At 43.7% G+C, this 21,994-nt stretch overlaps 1 pseudogene; it reads left to right on the forward strand.

Annotated features, from left to right (window-relative positions):
- Nucleotides 1-4,507: 4,507 nt before the first annotated feature.
- Nucleotides 4,508-21,994, forward strand: part of LOC115087387 — a 194,439-nt pseudogene continuing 176,952 nt past the window's right edge.

Consider the following 21,994-nt stretch of genomic DNA (forward strand, 5'->3'; position numbering starts at 1 on the left):
AAGAAATTGCCATGCTGGGTCAGACCAAGGGTCTAATCTGAGGTTTTGGGATTTTTTTAAGTCTCTTTCAGTTCTTCCATGAAAAGTCTGTCATTCTGTGGTGCCATCCTGGTGTCCATTATCTGTATAGAGATGTCATTATTAAAAATGAAGTAGTTGTATGTCAGGATGAATTCAAATAAATGTGTAATAGTTTCCTATGTGTATTGGTGGTCCAGGATGGATGTCTTTGGAGATTTGTCAAATGCAGTTGTACCATCTGTATGGGGAATCAGAAAACCATAGAACATGATGGCAGATAAAGACCATCCAGTCTGTCCATCCATATCTCTTGCTTAGCTTTCTAGTCCCTACCACTTCCTCAGGAATTCTCTGTGCTTGCCCCATGGTTTCTTGAATTCTGATACTATCCTCATCTTCAGTAGCTCCATTTGTAGACCCCCTCGGGGAGGAGACCGCCTTCCCACTCCTCCTGCAGAGCCCTTGCTTGCTCACAAAGGGCAAGGAAAAAAAAAACCACATGGAGCTGGGTCCCATGGAATGGGGCAGGCATGCTCCTGCAAGGCCAACCAGAAAGAAACCATGATGCACTAGAAAGAAAAGTCCACACCAAATTATACGTTCCAAACAAAAGGAAAGTTTACTGGAAAATTGTCAAAATCCAGCAGATACAGGAAAAAAATGTCAGACTTAATGTAACACAATGCAGAAGGTAGAAACAGCTTACAGTTAGTTAATAAAACTTAATCACTTGCTCAGGCAAAGTTCTTTTGCTGGTTAAGTCTTTTCAGTTCCAGGGCACCCGTCCCTCACTTCCTCCCCAAAACCTTTCAGGCCGATGCAGTATTGGCGCGCAGAAAATGGATGCTCATGACTGTGCAACCGACCTGATTTGATATTTGTATCGAGAATGTCGGTATATAAAAATCCTAAATAAATAAATAAATGACTGAGTGCCTGCTCTCCTAATGCGCGCTGATGCACCTCTCCGGGGTGCCCGATGTAATATTTAAATAGGCTGCCATGGTAAAAAGGAGGCACTTGGGGAAATTGTGCATCCCTAGCGCCTCCTTGGCAGTGGGCACCCAGGAGAGGTGGCTATCAGTTCAGGTTAGGAAAACGGTTGCTCAATTTTGCAAGGTTCTCTTTTCCTAACCTGTACACAGCCACGGGTTAGGAAAATGGACACTCGTTAATTGAGTGTCCCTTTCCCTAACCTGACTGCCAGCACACTTTTTATTATTATTATTATTATTATTATTATTATTTGTAGGGATATCTTTATCTGTTCCTCTGTCTGACTTAATATTGCCACAATATTAAGTCGTAGGAACTACAGAAAAGCAATATTCTGCTTTTCTGTAATCTTTTTGGGCTCCTTAAGAATTAACGCCTGCTCCAGGGCAGGTGTTAATATTTGAGGGTACAAATGTGCATGTCGGGTGCACATTTTTTTTTTTTTTGCATTGGGGGAAATAGCTAATAGCCTCATCACATGGATTTATGTGATGAGAGCTATTACCGTGTTTCCCCGAAAATAAGACAGTGTCTTATATTAATTTTTGCTACCAAAGATGCACTAGGCCTTATTTTCAGGGGATGTCTTATTTTTCCATGAAGAAGAATTCACATATATTGTTGAACCAAAAAATGAACATTTATTATATTCTGAATAGTTGTCTGGTTATGCTGGTTTGTGATGACAACTAACTGTGAATCCTGCAGGGTAAAAAAATCACAGCTGCATGCTCTGGTGTTCTGTGCGACGGGCATGCTCCCAAATAAAAACTTTGCTAGGTCTTACTTTCGGGGGAGGTCTTATATTTAGCAATTCAGCAAAATCTCTACTAGGTCTTATTTTCGGGGGATGTCTTATTTTCGGGGAAACAGGGTAGCTATGCACTTGGTTGGACATGTGTTTTGGACGCGCTAACCCATGTTTTGCATCGGGGGTCATGGAGCCAGCACATGGTATTGCTTCGACCTGTTAGCTCAGCCTCAGCGTAAAAGCACAAAGATCTTCTTGAAATTCCTTAATGTACTCACAAATGGTAGGATGGCCCCAAGGCAGATCTTCCCACTTGATTTAGATGATTGGAATCTCCCAGGTCCACTACATTGCCTGCAGAAAATTATTTCTTCATTCTCAGTTCCACACTGGAACCCTAGAGCAGGTTATAGTTCTGCTGATGTCCTGACTCCCAGCACTACCCAATTATACAACTCCAGAAACCACCAACAAATTCTCCAGACTCCTCCCAGTGCCTCAAGAAAGTATTTTATATACTCTCAGATTGTGCTCAAACCCCTTTGAGAGAACTTTCCTATCGCTCATCTTACACATGTGCATCCCCTGAACCTCCCACTGCTGTAAAATTCTTAATTTTAAAGAATAGTATATGCTCTAGTGGCCTGGTGGTGAAATATTTCCTTAGATAACTCCTGAGTCTGTCCCCTTCCACCCTCATCCTGAGGCACAGTGTGAAGGATGCAGTTTTACCTATCTGATGGGCCGATGCAGTAAAGTGCACTCAGGCTGAGTGCACTGTTAGCCCCCGTTTGGCTGCGCATTTTCGACGCGCTATTTTTACCCCTTATACAGTAAGGGGTAATAGCACGTGGAAAATGCGCAGCCAACCCCCCCCCCCCTGAAACTAATAGCACCCGCAACATGCAAATGCATGTTGATAGGCCTATTTGTCATTCCCGCGTGATACAGAAAGTAAAATGTGCAGCGAAGCCGCACATTTTACTTTCAGAAATTATCGCCTTCCAAAGGCAGGAGTTAATTTCGGCCGGCACCGGGAAAGTGTACAGAAAAACAGAAAAAAACTGCTTTTCTGTACACCCTCCAACTTAGTATCATAGTGATATTAAGTCGGAGGCCCCAAGAATAAAAAAAAAATTTTAATTAAAAAAAAAAATTAAAAATCTGCACGCAGCCCGGAAGACGGACGCTTAATTTTGCCAGCGTCCATTTTCCAAACCCGTGGCTGTCAGCGGGTTCGAGATCCGACACTGGTAAAATTGAATGTCGGCTGTCAAACCCGCTGACAGCCGCCGCTTCTATCAAAAAGGAGGCACTAGGGACGCGCTAGTGTCCCTAGTGCCTCCTTTTACCGCGGGCCTTAATTTGCAAACGGGCCGATACTGAATCGCGTGCCCAGGACACTGGCCTGTGCGCGCGTCGTGAGAGTGGGCACTTGCCAGCTCTCCCGCGACTTACTGTATTGGCCCGTGAGTTGTGAAAGAGGCAATGTTAACAGGCTGAGCTGTGAAAAAGCTAGTTTCCTGGCTGAGGTGTGAAAGACGCACGTCTGAAATACGAACGTGTTTGTGTAGGGATTTAATTTTACCAATCAAAGAAACCAACATACAGGAAGTCATAAGGTACCCGCTTTAAATGTATCATCACCCTTGAAGATAATATTTAGCTTTTTCCGCTAATATTAACATCAACAATACCACGGATGTCATTGAAATTTTTGGGACTTTATTGTTAACATATTGCATTAAAAATTTTTTTAAAAAATGCAGTTGGAGGTGGTAGGAGGTTAATGATTATAACCCATTAACACATTGGTGTGGGGATACCTACACTATATATGAAACCTTCTACTCTTCCTAAAAAAAAATTTCAGGCATTTTTAATAAATTTGAAAATAAATAGATCCACATTGGGTGTAGGTATATGAATTAATAATGGAAGCAATAGAAAAAAAATATTTTTGCAAAATAAATCATTCTTAAAAACATTACATTCACAGCGATAGAGCAGTTCTCCTGCTCTTGATTTGATTTGAATTTAAGGTGCAAAAGAGGCAGTTTTTCTGGGGCTGAGATGAGTTTTGAAATAAATATGGTTTTCCCAGACTGAGGGGTGAAAGAAACTAGTTGTACCAGACTGAGGTGCAAAAGACATAGCTTTACCTGGGTTGAGGCATGAAAGAAACAAATTTTGAGTAGGATGAGATGTGAGACAATAAGGTATGGAAAATTTGTACTTGCTGAGGTGTAACACAAGCAATTTTAGTTAAGTTAAGGTATGAAACAGGCCTCTTTTTTTCAATGGATTGAGGTGTGAAAGAAGTTCTTGGACAGAAGTTTGGAATTGGTTGTTTCATGTTTCATCTGGATTAAGATGTGAGTCGAGACTTTTTTTTGTTTGTTTTTGCATGGGTTATGGTCTTAAGGAGATGGTGTTACAAGGCCTAGGTGTGAAACAGGCAGTTTTAGCTGTGGTAAGGTGTGACAGGTTTTCCCTAGCTGAGGTGTGAAAGGAGGCGGTATGCCCTGGTTTACCTGTAACATTCATTTCCATCCCTATCGCCCTTTCCTTCGCTTGCACCAGGAGGCGCCCTCCGCCCGAGACGGGCTGGGCCACCTAGCAAAAGGGACAAAGGCAGAGGGGAGGGAGCGAGGGACCAATCCGGTCGGCTGCCTCCTTCTACCAGCCAATGGTGGGTCTTTCTCTGCAGGGCGGGGTCTCGAGCCTCGGCGGCGGTGATGAATGGGGAGAGCTGCAGGGGCGCTCGCGCCGCCGCTCAGTCTGGAGCGCGAGGCGGGACCCGCTGACACAAAGGATGAGGGGGCGCGAGGACGGCGGGCGGGCGGCGAGGCAGTGAGCGCGAGGCAGACTGTGACGGTCCCTGGAGCCCCCTTGAGCTAAGCAGGGCGCCGGAGCGCCCCCTCCCCTCCTCCGCCGGGCCGGGAGGATGGGGAACGCGGAGAGCGCGGACGGTGCCCCGGGGGTCGCGGCAATGCTGCCGCCGAAGGTGCCCATGCCGGAGCCCTGCGAGCTGGAGGAGAGATTCGCGCTGGTGCTGGTGAGGGTCAGCATGGGCCTGGGGGTGGGTCTGTCACGGGTCGGGAAGGGATGCACGGGGCGAGTTCTCTCAGAAGAGACCCGCTCTGATGCCGCTCGGTCCTCTCTGCGGTCCAGCCTCCCACACCCAGGCTGGATAAGGCAGAGCTGCTGAAGGCGGTCAGGCTGAGCAATGAGTAAAGGCTGAGAGGACAGCGCCCCCCCCCCCCCAAGGGAATACTTTGGGGGAGAGATGGTGGACCTTCTGGGCAGTGCTGCTGTCCCGCTGCAGGATGCCTTATTGTGCTTATTACATGTTTCTTTTGGTTTATCTTAAACAATGTAATCTTTGATGCCAGTTTGTACACTTAATGATGGGATACCAATACAAGCGAAACTTTCAGCACACTTTGCTAGAGTTAAGGATGTTTGGTTCCACGCATCTAATTTATAACGCATAATATCAGTGCTCTGTAATACGGGTCATAGAAGCTAGATTGTAGAAACAAAATTATTCATTGAATGATCATATTAATAGCCTATATTTAATAATCTATAGTATAATCTAAAATCTGTGGTCTGAGACATAATTGTATATTTATAACACTTCTGTCAGATATTCCTTAGAAAATATCTTTGATTTACATACATATGTATCAAATAGATAATCTGATAACATGATCATTGTTATTCATCATGACCTTTTGTTGCTTTCTCACGAAATTTCAATGTAATGAGTATTGGGTACTAATGGTGTTGGAAGAAAATGTATCCACAGATGGAAATACATTTTTCATTTGCCACTCCTTAGAGTTCTTTCCTTCTTTATGGGTCTGACATCTTCAGAGTTTTCATTTGACAGCAATATAAAGCGAATACTTCTGGGGGTGCCAGTCACAGTCTCCTGTAACAATTACATTATTAGCTGTAACTTATTGCTAGTCATAGGCATAGAGACATTGCTTTCATCACACAGGAAAGATGAATAGTGTAAAACAGTTATGAAGGAAGTGTGTGTGTGTGTGTGAGAGAAGGGACAAGGGCAGAGGTTCTTTTTCTGGGCATGTATACTATTTAATAAGAGAAGCATTATGATGCTAGTAGCTGTATTGGTTCTGGAATCTTTGTGGGTTGTGATATCTTTTTAAAACAGAGGCTTTTGCAGCAATTTGTTTTGGTGGCTTCAGAGTGCGACTACCAAGTCTTGCTGGTGACAGCATTCACAGTTTTTTCCTAAAATACTTCCTTCTATCTTACCCATTCTCTTCCCTCCTCTTCCTCCCCTCTCTCCGGTTCCTTTCCCTATCCTCCTCTGCTCTTTCTCTTGCTTTCATGGTGACATAGTAGATGATGGCAAAAAATGTCCAGTTCATTCATACAGTCTGTCCAGTTTTTACTGTCCAGATTGCTAAGGATATTTCTCAGCTGCCACTTGTGAGATCTCCCTACTTATTCAGGACATGTTTTTTGTATTCTATCATCTTGGGCAGATGAGCATACAAGATCCCCCATTTAGTTCACACCAGCAACACCCCCCCCCCCCTTTTTCCATGTCTAACCATAAAAGTTGGTAATAATCTAAATCAGTGGTTCTCAACCTTTTTTTGGTCGGGTCACACCTGACAGATGGTTCTCACCTGCGTGACACACTGAACATGTGACCATCATGGGGCTAAATGTAAACATGCACTCTGCATCCACAGGAATCCCCTCAACCCCCAGCAATGAGTGCAGAGCAGATCTAGGGCATTACCCTGTACAACTCACCATACAAAAAAGATATTCTGCTTCTGATGACATCTCAGTAAAAGCAAAAAAAAAACTCCTTTACTACCGGGCACAATAGCCTTCCTTATGAAATAATAATAATAATTTACCACTAATGCATATCATATTGAGAAAACACAACAAATAAGATTGATACAAATGCCTACATGCTAGTAAAATACCTCACCTCTGTCACACACCCAGAACTGACCTTCATCAAGTACAGAAAAACCACAAATTATAAATATGGAGACAGAAACTGGAATGGAAAACCAAAAAAGCCACTCTACATGCAGTGCAAACCTGGAGAAATGGAAAGAGAAATACAGCACCTAACAAACTCTCAGGATTTGCAATAATGCACACAAACTAACCCACACAAAGTTACACCTGTATTAAGAACATAAGAACATAAGAAATTGCCATGCTGGGTCAGACCAAGGGTCCATCAAGCCCAGCATCCTGTTTCCAACAGAGGCCAAACCAGGCCACAAGAACCTGGCAATTACCCAAACACCTAGAAGATCCCATGCTACTGATGTAATTAATAGCAGTGGCTATTCCCTAAGTAAACTTGATTAATAGCAGTTAATGGACTTCTCTTCCAAGAACTTATCCAAACCTTTTTTGAACCCAGCTACACTATCTGCACTAACCACATCCTCTGGCAACAAATTCCAGAGCTTTATTGTGCGTTGAGTGAAAAAGAATTTTCTCCGATTAGTCTTAAATGTACTACTTGCTAACTTCATGGAATGCCCCCTAGTCCTTCTATTATTCGAAAGTGTAAATAACCGAGTCACATCTACTCGTTCAAGACCTCTCATGATCTTAAAGACCTCTATTATATCCCCCCTCAGCCGTCTCTTCTCCAAGCTGAAAAGCCCTAACCTCTTCAGCCTTTCCTCATAGGGGAGCTGTTCCATCCCTTTCATCATTTTGGTTGCCCTTCTCTGTACCTTCTCCATTGCAACTATATCTTTTTTGAGATACGGCGACCAGAATTGTACACAGTATTCAAGGTGTGGTCTCACCATGGAGCGATATAGAGGCATTATGACATTTTCCGTTCTATTAACCATTCCCTTCCTAATAATTCCTAACATTCTATTTGCTTTTTTGACTGCTGCAGCACACTGAGCCGACGATTTCAATGTATTATCAACTATGACGCCTAGATCTCTTTCTTGGGTGGTAGCTCCTAATATGGAACCTAACATCGTGTAACTACAGTAAGAGTTATTTTTCCCTATATGCAACACCTTGCACTTGTCCACATTAAATTTCATCTGCCATTTGGATGCCCAATCTTCCAGTCTTGCAAGGTCCTCCTGTAATGTATCACAGTCTGCTTGTGATTTAACTACTCTGATTAATTTGGTATCATCCGCAAATTTGATAACGTCACTCGTCGTATTCCTTTCCAGAACATTGATATATATATTGAAAAGCACCGGTCCAAGTACAGATCCCTGAGGCACTCCACTGTTTACTCAAACAGTAACAACCCTATCTAAGAAATACAGCTATTAAACCAGGCCCTAAACACTAATACATTTCCTATTGGGAAAATAGAATAAGCCAAGCTGCTATAGAGCCCCACACATAAATAATTGTAAAGCTATACTAAAAATGTTACAAAACAACTGCTGAACAGAACAATTAAAAACTCATAAAAATTATTAAAACATGTCCAAATATCAATAAAATATTTCAAAACAGCAGACATCGCATAATACCCAATAATTAAAATGGCAGTCAATCAAGAAAAATAAATTTAAAAAGTCACCTTTACTTACCCTCTCCAGCAACTCTCCTACTCCTTTCCCTTCCAGGCCAATAGCACTCACCAGAAGCAGCAAGGGCTACTGAAGCTCTTTCCTCACAGTCCTCTTCCTTAGCGCCCACAACCAGTCACTCACACACACACACACACCCAATTAGACCCCAAGACCAGTCTCGGTCTCTCTCACCCCAGTCATCTTCCTGACCAGTCTCTCTCTCACATACGCATGCTAGTCATCTTCCTGACCAGTCTCTCTCTGTCACAGTCTCTCACACAGAAACACATCACCTCCCTGACCAGTCTCTCTCTCAATCACACTCATGCTCTCTTATATACAAGCTCTCAATCACACTCAAATGCTCTTGCACCCATTCACACCAGCTCTCACCCAGGCACCTATTCACACCCACAAGCTCTCACCTAGGCTTCCATTCACACCCACACACACAAGCTCTCAACCAAGCACCCATTCACACCAGCTCTCACCCAAGCACCCATTCACAACAGTTCTCACCCAGGTTTCCATTCATACACACACACACACAAGCTCTCACCCAAGCACCCTTCACACCAGCTCTCACCCTGGCACCCATTCACACCCACACACACACAAGCTCTCACTCTTTCACATCCACAGACACAAGCTCTCACCCATGCATCCATTCATACCCACAGACACAAGCTCTCACCCAGGCACCCATTCACACACAGACACACAAGCTCTCACCAAAAACTACTTCTTCCTTCACTGCAGGGATGGGCTCCAGTTCCGCTGTGGCTTTACTCCAGCTGGCCTTCTTTTTTCACCGCCATGGGGATGGGCTCCCGTGGTGGCCTCAGTCAGGGACGGGTTTCCTCTTCGCTGCCACAGGGATGGGCTCCCATGGTGGTCTTGCTTGGTCGGGGTCGGGTTTTCCTCTTCACCGCCATGGGGATGGGCTCCCGTGGCGGCCTTGCTTCGTCAGGGTCGGGTTTTCCTCTTCGCCGCCACAGGGATGAGTTCCTGTGGCGGCCTTGCTTCGTCGGTGTTCGACACTGCCATTCCTCCCACCCCCGGGCTATGCGATGCCTGCCTCACCAGCCAGTCAAAGGCTTCCTCCCTTCTTCCTACTCCCACTGGCAGGTAGAAGGGAGGAGGCTTCCGATTGGCCTGTGCGGGGGCAGGCAGAATGAAGGAGGCTTCCCATTGGACAGTGGGGGTAGGAAGAAAGGAGGCTTCTAATTGGCCCGCGAGGGCTGGAAAAAGGGAGAAGGAAAGTACAATGGGGCAGTTTGACACCAGGAGAAGCGACACACCTGCCGGTGTTTGGCGCCACACCGGTTGAGGAGCACTGATCTAAATAACCATCAGTACAGTACTAGTGTGACTGTGGCCTGAACATCTGGCCTCTTTGGCCCCTTGCACAGCCTGCCAGACAGACCCAGCTTCACGAGCCCCTGCGTTTTCAAAAGGACTTCTTCCATTTCATGATACTGACTTTGACATTCATTCTGACAACCCCAGCACTCATTGCTGAATTGTTTGATTACGGCACTTTAAACACCTAAACACATGTGGCTTAGATCATGCTTCTGTTGACTCTTTGCTTCTGGCAACTATTCCTTCCACCACCTGTTCTGGGAGAGTACTCCACGCATCCACCATCCTTTTGGTGAAAATATTTCCTGACATTACTCTTGAGCCTCCTCAACCACGTATCCTGACTCTTTATTCTAGGACCTCCCTTCCATTGAGAAAGGCTTACTTCCTGTTCAGCATTAATACCTTTCAGGTATTTGAATGTCTCTTATCATATATCTCTTGCCTCTCATCTCCTGTAGGGTTTGCTTATTTAGGTCCTTAAGAATCATCTTATAGGGCTTTTGATGTAGACTTCACTCTAGCTCTTTCTCTGGACCTCCTCCTCTCTACACTCTTCTAGACCTTCTCCTCTCTACAGCCTCTAGAACTGGACACAATACTCCAGATGTGGTCATACCGAAGAGCCTGCGCAATGGCATAATTGCTTACTTTTTTTTTCTACAAGCTACGCCTCTTCCTATGCATTCTAGCATCTTCCCCCCGGCTGTGGCCATCACCTTGTTGCACTGTTTCTTGAAATCATTGAATATAATTGTCCCAGGGTCTCCTTCCTGCTCAGTGGTAATCAGTATCTCACTTCCTGTTATGTACTGCTCCCTTGTGTTTCTGCACCCAAAATGCATAACTCTGAAAATTAGCTGCCAAGTGCTTTACTACTTGAGCTTTCTTAGATTGCTTCACATACTGTTTACTGCCTAAGGATTATCCATTCTGTGGCAGGTCCATGGAAAGACCAACTTTCCCTCCTGCATTTTATCGCTCATAAAGAAATTGAACAGAACCAGTCTTAGGAATGATTCCTGAGGCATTCCACCCATCCACTTCCTTTTGCATGGGCTCCATTTACCATCACATACGGTTATCTGTCCCTCAACCAGTTTCTAATCCAGTCCATTATTTTAGGTCCCACCCCCTAGACTGCTCAATTTGACAGCCTCTTATGCAGGACAGTATCAGTGGTTCTGCTGAAATCCAAGTACACCACAACCAGCGTTCAGACTGTTCTAATTTCCTGGTCACCCATTCGAAGAAATTGATCAAATTCTTCTGACACGATATTCCCTGGTAAAACAATGCTACCTTGAATCCTAAAACCCACAGGATTCAAGATACATCACTATCCTTTCCTTCAGAAGAATCCTTATTAATTTTCACTGAAGTCACACTGACTAGTCTGTGATTTCCAACCTCTTCCCTTTCACCACTTTTATAAAGAGGGACAACTCCCATCTCCAAAGAACCTCTCTGACCCTCTGTCTCTCTCTCTCTCTCTTATCCTCCCTCTTCTCTCTTTCCCTCTACTCTCCCACCTCGCTATTCAAATGGTCCTCCCCAGCAGAAGGAGCCAGATTTGCTTGCAGTGCTCCTTCATTCTTCCCACCTGGGCGGGAGAGTGGCTTTTCATGTGGCACGCCTGCTCTTTCTGATCGCATGGATTCCACCGTTCTGGTGGAACTTCTCCTACGGTCGGATCCTGTGTGAGCCGACACATCCTCACAGAGACTGCGGGAAAAAAAAATTTCAGAAATGGCTGCCTTTTGAGAAATGTTACTTTTGAAGGACAAACAAAAGAAACTGTAGGGCATGAGCTTTCAAGACCTCTTTTTCAGAGGGGAAAAAATGATTTCTTAATATTTTTCAACAATTTTTCTTTTTTGTAGACTGAACAAAAATGACTTCTGTGTTCATAGAGAGTCAGTAGTAGATGTAATGGAAGTAGCTGGATCTGATAGGAAGGAATAAAGAAAAGTTTCCTAGCAGATGGGATTCCAAGACTGGAGAAGAAAAGAATGAGAGCAATATTTTTTTTTCATGCATATTTTGTCAATACTTGGTACCCTACCAGCAAGTATGGAAAAGTGAATTGGGAAATGTTCTACTGTGGGGCATTTTAGAAAAAATGCTAATGCAATTAATATTGGAGCCCTGAAAGGACTGAAACGGAGAATATGACAGCTACAAAATTCACCCAGTCTTACCCATTTTTCCCTCGTGCTGCAGCACAGCAGACTCCAGGCAATTTCCAGCTTGCAAAAGAGAGGGCTGAGAGGGGACGTGATAGACTTTTTTATAAAATCATGAGTGGGGTGGAAGGATTAAATAAAGAACTGTTATTTACCTTTTCAAATAATACTAAGAGAAGGGGACACTCCATGAAACAAACAACCAGCGGATTCAAAACAAATGGTTAAAAGTACTTTTTTCACTCAGCGCGCACAAGCTGTGGATTCTGTTGCCAGAGCAGCAGTGCTCAACCATTGTATTACTAAGAGATGGGAGGTATGTCACAAAAAATGTGACATAGCAAAACCTCTGCTTTCTATAAAGGCCACATGTGCCTGCTGCTTGAGGAGAATGCAGAGCGGGGAGAACCTGTGTTTGTTAGTCTGAAAAAGTACCCAAACAAATAGCAGGTGCAAGTCTAAGTATGTACTTTTTCCAACTAATTTTTCAAAAGGAAATATTTTCCCTTTGGAAACTGATGTAAAGTTTGTGATAAAAAACTACCCGCAGACTTTATACTTCTGTGCTCCGTTTCAGAGTTGCCCCAGAAAGTCTGCCTTCTCAGGGTTTCAGTATTTGCATGTTTCTGTTTGTTAATTTATGGTCCTTTATTCTGAAATAGGTAAGGGGCAGCCTGTGCTCTGCCTGTGCAGCAGAGGTGAGGGATTATTTACCCTTTCAAATAATACTAAGAGAACAACCAGCGGATTCAAAACAAATGGTTAAAAGTACTTTTTTTCACTCAGCGTTCACAAGCTGTGTAATCTGTTGCCAGAGCAACAGTGCTCAACCATTGTGTCACCAAGAGATGGGAGGTGTGTCACTAAACATTTGACATAGCAAAACCTCTGCTTTCTATAAGCCTGTGCATGTTGACTCTGTGAAAGGATATTCAGCAGCCCAATTTGTTTTGTTTTTCCAACAGGAAGTGTATTGGTTCCACAGTTCCAGTGTTGTCTTTCCATAGATAGAGTGTTGCTGTTTAATTCCTGGATGTTAGTGCTCAAATAGTGTATCAGGTTTGCTTTATAGTTTTTGAGTATGTCTTTTTTGCAGATTTGCATATTATTTCACAAAGTGTCTGGCAGGAGAGGGATTTTCAAGGGCTGTTTGTGAAGGGATACAAGAACTTGAATATATTTTATTGCATAGTGAGTTAAAAGGAGAAACATCTTAGCTCTGCTTTGTATAAACTCCAGAAGAGGTCAGATTGATAGTGAGATGCATGAGAATTTGTCTACCAATCAACCCTGTATCAAAAAACCATGTGCAGCACATCAGTCTCAGATTTCTCACTAATGAAGTAAGCAAATATTTACATTTTTATGAAAAAAAACCCTTTTTTTTTACAAGCAGTTATTGAAATTTAAAGAATATTTTCTTTCTTTTTCTTTTTAACAATAAAATAATATTTAGAATTTGTTCAGTGTGTCATGATGGAAAAAAGTTGAGAATCACACGGCTAAGTTGAGAATCACCGGCTAAGTTGAGAATCGCACGGCTAAGTTGTGAATGACTGGCTAAGTTGAGAATCACATGGCTAAGTTGAGAATCACAAGGCTAAGTTGTGAATCACATGGCTAAGTTGAGAATCATATGGCTAAGTTGAGAATCACATGGCTAAGTTGAGAATCACATGGCTAAGTTGAGAATCACTGGCTAAGTTGAGAATCATATGGCTAAGTTGAGAATCACAAGGCTAAGTTGAGAATCACATGGCTAAGTTGAGAATCATACGGCTAAGTTGACTAGCATAGTGGGGTTAAGAGAGGCTTGTACAAGTTCCTAGAGGAAAAGACCATAAAAAATTATTAGCCAGGTAGTCCAGAGAAAGCCATTGCTGTCTCTGGTAGTAAGTAACAAGAAATACATCTATTTTATGGGACTTGCTGAGTACTTGTGGAACTTAGTTCCTTAAGTCTTTCTTCACAGGTCTTAAATTGCAGGCTCTGCACCATTTTGGTAGTCCTCCTCTGGACTGTCTGTACTTGATCTATGTCCCTTCAGAGATGCAGCCTTCAGAATTTGACACCACTACTCCATATGTGTTCTTGCCACTGATTTTTATGGGGGCAATATCATCTGTTTTACTGCTGATTATACATTTCTCTATGCAACCTAGCATTCCTCTCGCTAAGCCTTGCCACACTGTTTGGCAATTTGATTTTATGAGTTTCCTATGTGAATTAATTTTTGGGATTTAATTAAAAAGAATAATGAAAACATCGGACTAGGTGTATGATTATTAGGGATGTGAATCACTGGCTAAGTAGTGGATGGCCGGCGCCATCTTTAAAAATGGCGCGGGCTATCCAGTGCTCCTACCATGTGACAGGGGCCGGCCAATGGCACGGATACCCTGTCACATTGTAAGGGCAAAGGGCCATCGGCACCATTTTTATTAGTGGCAGCCGACGGCCCGAGAGCGGGAGATCGCTCCCGGGACTCCCACTGGACCACCAGGTAATTTTAAAACGTTTTGGGGGAGGTCGGGAGGGTGGGGGAACCTAAGGAAGCAGTTTTTAAGGGTCGGGGTGGGTGCAGGGCTTGTTTATATGTGCCGTTTTTCCCGCCCTCCCCCAAAACGATAAGAGAACCCCACGAACAATTTCGTGGGGTTTTCTTATCGGTTTCGGGGAGCCCCCGATTTCTGACGATTCTGAAAATATCATACGATATTTTCAATCGTCAGAAATACGATTCACATCCCTAATGATTATAATGTGTTGTGATATTGCTATTGTTTGCACATAGCATGAGATATAGCACCTGCATATAAGACCTTAATTAACAAAAAAAATAATAATAAATAAATAAAGTATTGTGGGTTGCCTGATTGTTTATTCTATGGCAATTATGATCACTAGGGTTTGAAAAATTCCTCCAGGATTTGTCAGGGATGAAATGCAATTTCTATGTACCCTTGCTGCTGAATTTCTTTCCTGGTAAGGGAACCTTCCCTCTCCACCACTTGAGCCCAATGCAGCCCTCTCCCTCTGCTTCTCTATTCTCACCATCTTGCCCAGGTGCAGTCCCCTCTCTCTGTCTTCCTCTAGACCCCAGTGCATTTCTCCTCTTATCCCCCACTTTCTCTTCTCCTCATTTCCCCCCCCCCCCCTCTCTTTCTCTAGTCACCCCCCATCGCCATCTATCTCCTTAGTATTGATTGGGGGCCAAAGACCGGGCCACCGCCTCCTCTGATGAAAATATCCACTGTTCTTTAGGCAAGTGGATTTTTCATATCCTGGTGATTGCTTCCATATCCTCTCCTGTTTGGCGCACGTTAATATCCTCTCCATAACTGCATCCTTAGGTTTCTGGGCCCCAAGTATACTAATGTGCTTTATATCCTAGTTGGCAAAATCTCAATCACTCCCGAAGCTTCCTGAGGTCACGCCATTATTTTTACATTCTCATCACTAATGAAACACTGAAGAGACGTGGCCTCAGGACTGCTTCACTTAGTACCTCCACTCCCTTCTTTGGAGTGAACTCTACTTATCACTATCCTCTGCCTAGAACTCTGCTTATCACCTTATTTATTTATTTATTTTGTGTTTTTCTATACCGGCATTCGGGATAGGTATCACATCATGCCGGTTTACAATTAACAAAGGGGTGTCAAAAGAAGATACAATAAAAACATTAACAGGTGCGGAACGAAACGTTGCAGTTACAATAAAACAGGGAAATACACAACTGGGAGCAGAGAAAAGGCGATAGGAATTTAACAGAAAGAACAAAATTTACAAATTTATGGTATTTACTAAGTTATGGAATTTTGCAATGTTATTGTTTACTGTGTTAAGGTAAAGTCTGAGAGTCTGTTAATGTTGAGTTAAAGTTCAGTTGGGGTCTGGAAAGGCTTTCTTAAATGACCTTAGGAGTCACCTTTAAGTAGCTCATCTTGTTAATGAGTTTCCTGTGTAGAAGAGTTATCCAAAACTTTACTGAAATCTCCATCCTTTTCCCTACGCTCCACTTTTTGATACTTCAAAGCAGATTACATTCAGGTAGTTCTCTATCCCCAAAGGACTTACAAGGGGGCCGATGAAGTAACATGCGCGTTAAAACAGGCACTTGTATTGAGCGTCCATTTTCTTAATGCGCGCACAGCTACCTCTCCTGGGCACCTGATGCTGTATCATTAAAAAGGACGTGCTAAGGAAAAATTATGTGTCCCTAGCGCTCAAATGCATCGGGTGCCCAGGAGACGTGGCTGTGTGGCCACAGTTGCATGGGTGCGGTGTATGGACTGTGTCTGAGGATTTATTCAGGGTCAGTAGGTTATTCTGGCAGAGGACTGCTGTGCTTCACAAAAGCTACCTGCCCCGTTCTCTTGGCCACTTGCCTTGTGAACTGGTGTAGCTCGCCGTGCTGCTCCTAATAAAAATGAATCAACAAGTGGTTTCATTTTTTTTTTTTTCCGATTTTTCAGAGCCCCCTTCCCTAAACTTGCTCTGGTCTTTCTCATTTCCTTTCACTTTAGCAATGACCTCGGTGAAGTTTGGCTGCTCAGTGCAGAAGAGCAGCTGTTGCCATGAGCCCTTGACTTGCGGAATGACTTAACACCAGCTCCAGGGTTGGAGTTAAATTTGCCAGGTTAATAAGTGTGCATTGGGCACTGGGGGATTTTCTGTATCAGGAGGTAATAACTAATAGCCTCATCTAATGGAATTTACATGTGATGAGTGCTATCGGCTAAGGAGTTGTTTGGGCGCACATTCTGGACACTCTAATCTTATTGCATCGGGTGCTAGTCTAGCGCATCCAAAACATGCGTCCAACTGCGTGTTAACCTGTGTGCTAGGCTGGGCACACTTTATTGCATTGGCCTCTCAGTTTGTACCTGAGGGATTTGAACCCTGGTTTCCAGTCACCACTAGGTTACTCCTCTATCTGTTCTAACACCCTCTTTTATTCTCTATTCCTTTTCTCTTTCCCTTATGACACCATGATTTATTCTCCATTCCTTTCCTCTACCCATTATGCTGTCCTGTTTTATTCTCCACTCCTTTCCACTATCCTTTCCTTTAGTAGTGAGCCCATTAGCTTCTGAGCCCTCCTCTCTTGAGTGAGAGAGAGAGGTGTGGTTGAATTACATGCAGTAGGTTTTGTATGGGCATCATATGCTGGGTACTGTCAACCTCAAGTAGATGGAGCATGCAAGCCGTCCTTACTCAAAACTGAGCGGTAAGAGATTTTGAAAGGCTGCGCTGTCCGAATCCAGGTCTGGGCAGTGCCAGCTTGGAAGGCTTTCTTGTGTGCTGTATGATGCGCCTCTTTCTGCCATTTGTGCCCAGACTCAGAAAGGAGGCACAGAGCCTTGGAAGGCAGGAGAAGGAAGAGGGGCAGGATAGTTTCAGAGCCCCGAGCCTCTTACGTATACCATTGTATTAGTGATTGCTGAATGAAGTGGGGTAGGCTGGCCAAGACTCAAAGCAGTGGTCTGGTATCCACTTTGCACAAAAGCTATCTGTAAGGACATCTTCGCAAGCTCTTTAGCGTGCTCTTGAAAGAGGAATTCTCTCTCTGCCGAGAAGTTTTCTAAGTGGCGTTTTCTTTGGATTGCCTTAATTTGGCGTTCTTGACAACATGGCTGGAAATTTACAAGCTGAATTGCACGATAGACTAATGTTTGTGTCAGTATATGTGATGATATTAGGGAGGGGAGACTTGGAGGGCTGAAGTTTTTTGTTCTGATTTCATTTTGAGTCCGTTTGCATGCAGCGACGCACTCTCGTTAAAAGTCTCAGGCGGATATTGTTGTGTCCCACATTGGCCTCATCTGTCGTTCAAACTTGGGTGATCTGGAAAAATCTTCAAAGAAATCCTATGCAAAAATCTGGGCTGCTAATGAATTATGTTGGCTTCTGAACTAGCTAGGTGTGTTTTTATCTCCTGTGTTTACAATGCTACTCTAGTGAATGCTGTGCTTTTTAAAATTCCATGTAAACCTGAATTCCTAAAAATCACAGAAGTTATATTGAATAAAAAAATGATTCCAGTGGCGAGTTTAGCTGCCGCTGCTGCAGCTTTTTGATTTGCCTTTGACTGAAAGCCGTCTATTTTAGCAAGAAACATTCTCGGACAGCTATTAGTACCGTTTCTTGCCGTTTCTGATTTAACTTCCTACATGGGGTTATCGTTGCAAAGGCAAGAGTAATGACAGTAGGAAGCACGTAAAGCAATTGTGGTTCAGGGCTGGAGGAATAAGTCTTCTGGGCTGGCCTGTGGCTTTCTAACAAAGGAATCTTTAGCCTATATCTTTTTCATGTGCTCCCCTGAAAGAATGCAAATCCAGGAGGACTTTTTATATTAGTTTTTTTTTTTTAACTTAATTGGATTTATGAATCACATCTCCTCAACACGACCAAGAGCAATGTGTAATGTAAGACGTACAATCCTATATAAAATAGTTAAAAACTTCATTATTACATAATGTAAAACCCATGCACAATCCCTCCCCACTCACTCCTTTAAGACTACCCCCTCCCCCATCGATCCTTCCCCTCCCACAGTTCATAGCATACTTGTTTCATTAAATTTATGAGTAGCTCTTTATGGGATCAGCGCTAAGTGCCCAGTTAGTAAAACGGCTTGCAACATTCATTGTTTCAAGAAGACTGGCTTGCTTGAAAGAACTAGAATTTTATTAAGTGGTAAAGAGTTAATTATTTCACATATACAAGAAAAGGCATGAGGCAGAGAAAGCTGCAGACCACAGAATTCAATGTGACCCAGATACGATCATTAAAATGCAGCCCCCTTCCCAACAGCAATCCAGGCTGCTTCAGTCTGCCTGCACTCAGTGCTGCACGCCTCTTAAATTAATAAATCACGTGCAGGCCGATGCAATATCGGGCGCTCAGGTCAGTGCTCAACTAAATGCACAGTTGGACATGCGTTTTGGACGTGCTAGACTTGTGCCCGATGCAATACTGGGATTAGTGCGTTTAAAACTCATGTCCACACCAGCACGAGGTAATAGCGCTAATCACATGTAAATTACACGTAGATGAGGCTATTGGCTATTATCCTGTGATTCAAAAACGTCCCACGCGGCCAGTGCACCCATTGTAACGCGGCAAATTTAACAACAGCCTGGGAGCTGGTGTTAAGGCATACTGCGCTCAAGGGCTCAACCAAAAAAACAAAAATCCTGCTTTCTGTGGTTCCTCATAAAAGTATCATCACGATACAAAGTAGGAGGAAGCACAGAAAGCAGCATTGTGCTAAAAATTAAAAGTCTTGGGGCAAAAAAAAATTCTGGGAGCCCAATATACAGCGCACAATATTCACAGTCCGGGCCAAGTATATTGTCCGGGTAGCGGGAGAAAACGGATGCTCACATTGAGTGTCCGTTTTCCTAACCCGCACTGACAGCCACGTCTCCTGGATGCCTGATACTGCAACTCATTAGCCTGCTGCATCGCGGGCCCGGGAGAGGTGGACGGGCCCTCAGTTGTGAGTGACAATTTTTCGAGCGCCGATATTGCATCGGCTTGCTGGTGTTCAAACACTATCAGTATGAGGAGGGGATCCGTGTAAACCGGCGCTCAAATCCTGCTTCTCTCACCGATGCTCCCTATGACCTCGGGCAAGTCACTTCATTCCCTCTTGAATTTGGGTATAAGCAGATTGTAAAGCCCACTGGGGCAGGGAAATACCTACTGTACCTGATTTGTAATTTATTTTAAACCTCCTATTTGGAAAGGCAAGTAATTCAATCCAGAGCTCTGGGAATAAGGTGGGGTGTGTAAATATGTTGCTTTGATCATCCCAAATTCTGAATCTGCCCCACACCAATCTCTTTTAATTAAAAAAAAAAATGCAAAAATAAAAAATTAATTGGAAAGTACTGCAAAGAGCGGATACTCTTGATCTTCTTTGTCAGCATGATATATATTATGGCAAGAAGAGACAGCAACTTGCCACTGCCTTCTTTCACCCTACTGAGTCCCACGTGCACTCATACACACACAAACCTGTAATGATTGGGGACTCTTCTCTGCCTCTGTCATTACTCCTCTGAGCCACCACCACCACCCTGTGCATATTGCCCCGCTCATGGTGTAATTTAACCAAAAAGCATAGCAATTGGGGGCAGAGCTAGATTAATTATAGAACTGTCAGCATCAATTACAGGCTGTCTGCTGTTCTGGCTCTCAGCTCCATTTTATTTTCATTCTGGTTGGTTTCCTCTCAGGATCCCATTTTAGCTTTTGATTCTTTACTGCTTCCCGTTTAAAACAGGGGAAAAAGAACCAGCTCTGTGCTTATGCTGTCTCTCATTTCACACACCTCTTCAGTTCTTTCCTCTGCATGTCTCTTGTTTAAATATATTGGTTTAAATGTGGCTGAAGATTTCACTTGTTGATATGGTCACGAAATTTGCTATAAGCCTACGTTGTGTTATTTTTTCTTCTTCCTGCCCCTTCCCAGTGGGTAGTCATACTAAGAGTCACTCTTACCCCCATGCCAGCAGTGGTTATCAGAAAGTTTCTTCTAGTTTCTCTGCAGTTGGATTTTATTTATTTTGGAGGGGATGAAGAAGGGGGTAAGGGAAGGATTTGAGTGTGATATGTGATTTGTGGCTCTGTCTGTTATAGAGGGAAATGGTCCCTTACCCAGGAGACAGGTACCAATACTGCAGCAGGACTTTTGACCTGAGAAACTGGGGGCCGACCCAATGACTCACAGCCTGCATTTCACCCAACTGGAAGAGAGTGTGTGTGTCTGTGTGTGTGTGAATGGAAATCCCTTTTCTTCCTCCCTCGCACCTTCAGAAGGTAGAACACCAAAGTCAAATGCGCTAAGTCTTACCTGCTTTGTCCCTCCTTTATAACTAAATGCATGGGGAAGGAAGAATGTAGGTCTGGACTTTGTGAGGTGTTTTTTTTCTAGAAGAAGTAAGTGGTGGGTTGGCGGGGGAGGTCTTTACCTCTAGCATATTGAATGACAGTTTTCTATAGTTTAGGTTGGATCTAAACTAGACACTGTCTACGGCTTCAAGCAACACATGTGGCGGGGTGGGATGAAAGCAGGATGCTGTGAGATGAAGTGTTTTCTTCAGGTTTTCACATCCAGGTGGTTAGTGGTGTGTGTGTCTGTGCTTTTGTTTGCCATTGAAACACCTTATTGGGTTTATCAGGGTCTCTGATAGGGAGATAATTTGCCGGATACCAGCAGCCACTTGTGCAGACAGTGCTGGGAAGCTGCAGGGAGTAGGTAGTTGTCCTCGATTAGCAAAATAAATTGTAAGGAGCAAAGATACTTTTCCTCTTACAAGAACACAGTCCTCAGAAGTAAATGGACATCTGTCTGGGCACCTGTTGCAGCAGTGACCCAGTAAATCTAGATAACCTGCGTAATGCACAGTTACTAACCTGGATCCCTTCCTCAGACTCATGTTCAAGCTGATCCCAGGGAAATGTGATGTAGAGTTTGATATTACATAAATTAGTTCCTCCTCTGCAGTGGACACCAGTTTTTGGGGTGGTTAGTGGAGAGAATTGTTAAGTTCTAGAGTTCCTAACTTTGTGGCTGTCTCTCAGGTATGGTATTTTGAGGCAGATGAGACCCTTCCCCCCCCCCCCCTTCCGCAAATGCCTTCATATTTTCCTCTCTCAATAAAACTTTTAAAGCCTCTGGAAAGAGGGAGTGGTGGCCAGATTTGGGGTGTACATCGTGCAATGAGCTCCTCAAAGATCTGTGGCCTGTGGCTTCTGGCCAAGGATTGCGCTGCAGTGGTTAGGCTAGATGTGGGGCTGGAATCCCGAGTAATAGAAGCCATTTGTGATTGGGCGAGAAGCCCAAGAGAGGAGAAAACTGCTGGGGCCAAAAACTAAAAACCCCTTTTAGAAAGCAGAACTTTTGTTGTGGTCATGTGTGGTTTTAAAAGACTCTGGAAAACTAGACTTAGACGTTCTAAGTAATTAAGAGAAAAGGGGTTATATATAGGAATTTACTAATCTGCTTGATGTAAAGAACTAGGAAGCAAGTTACTCTGCCTCCTTTCCCCCCCCCAATAAACTTCCTTCCTAGCCCC

Source organism: Rhinatrema bivittatum, chromosome 3 (genome assembly GCF_901001135.1).
Source record: "Rhinatrema bivittatum chromosome 3, aRhiBiv1.1, whole genome shotgun sequence".
Lineage (NCBI taxonomy): Eukaryota > Metazoa > Chordata > Amphibia > Gymnophiona > Rhinatrematidae > Rhinatrema > Rhinatrema bivittatum.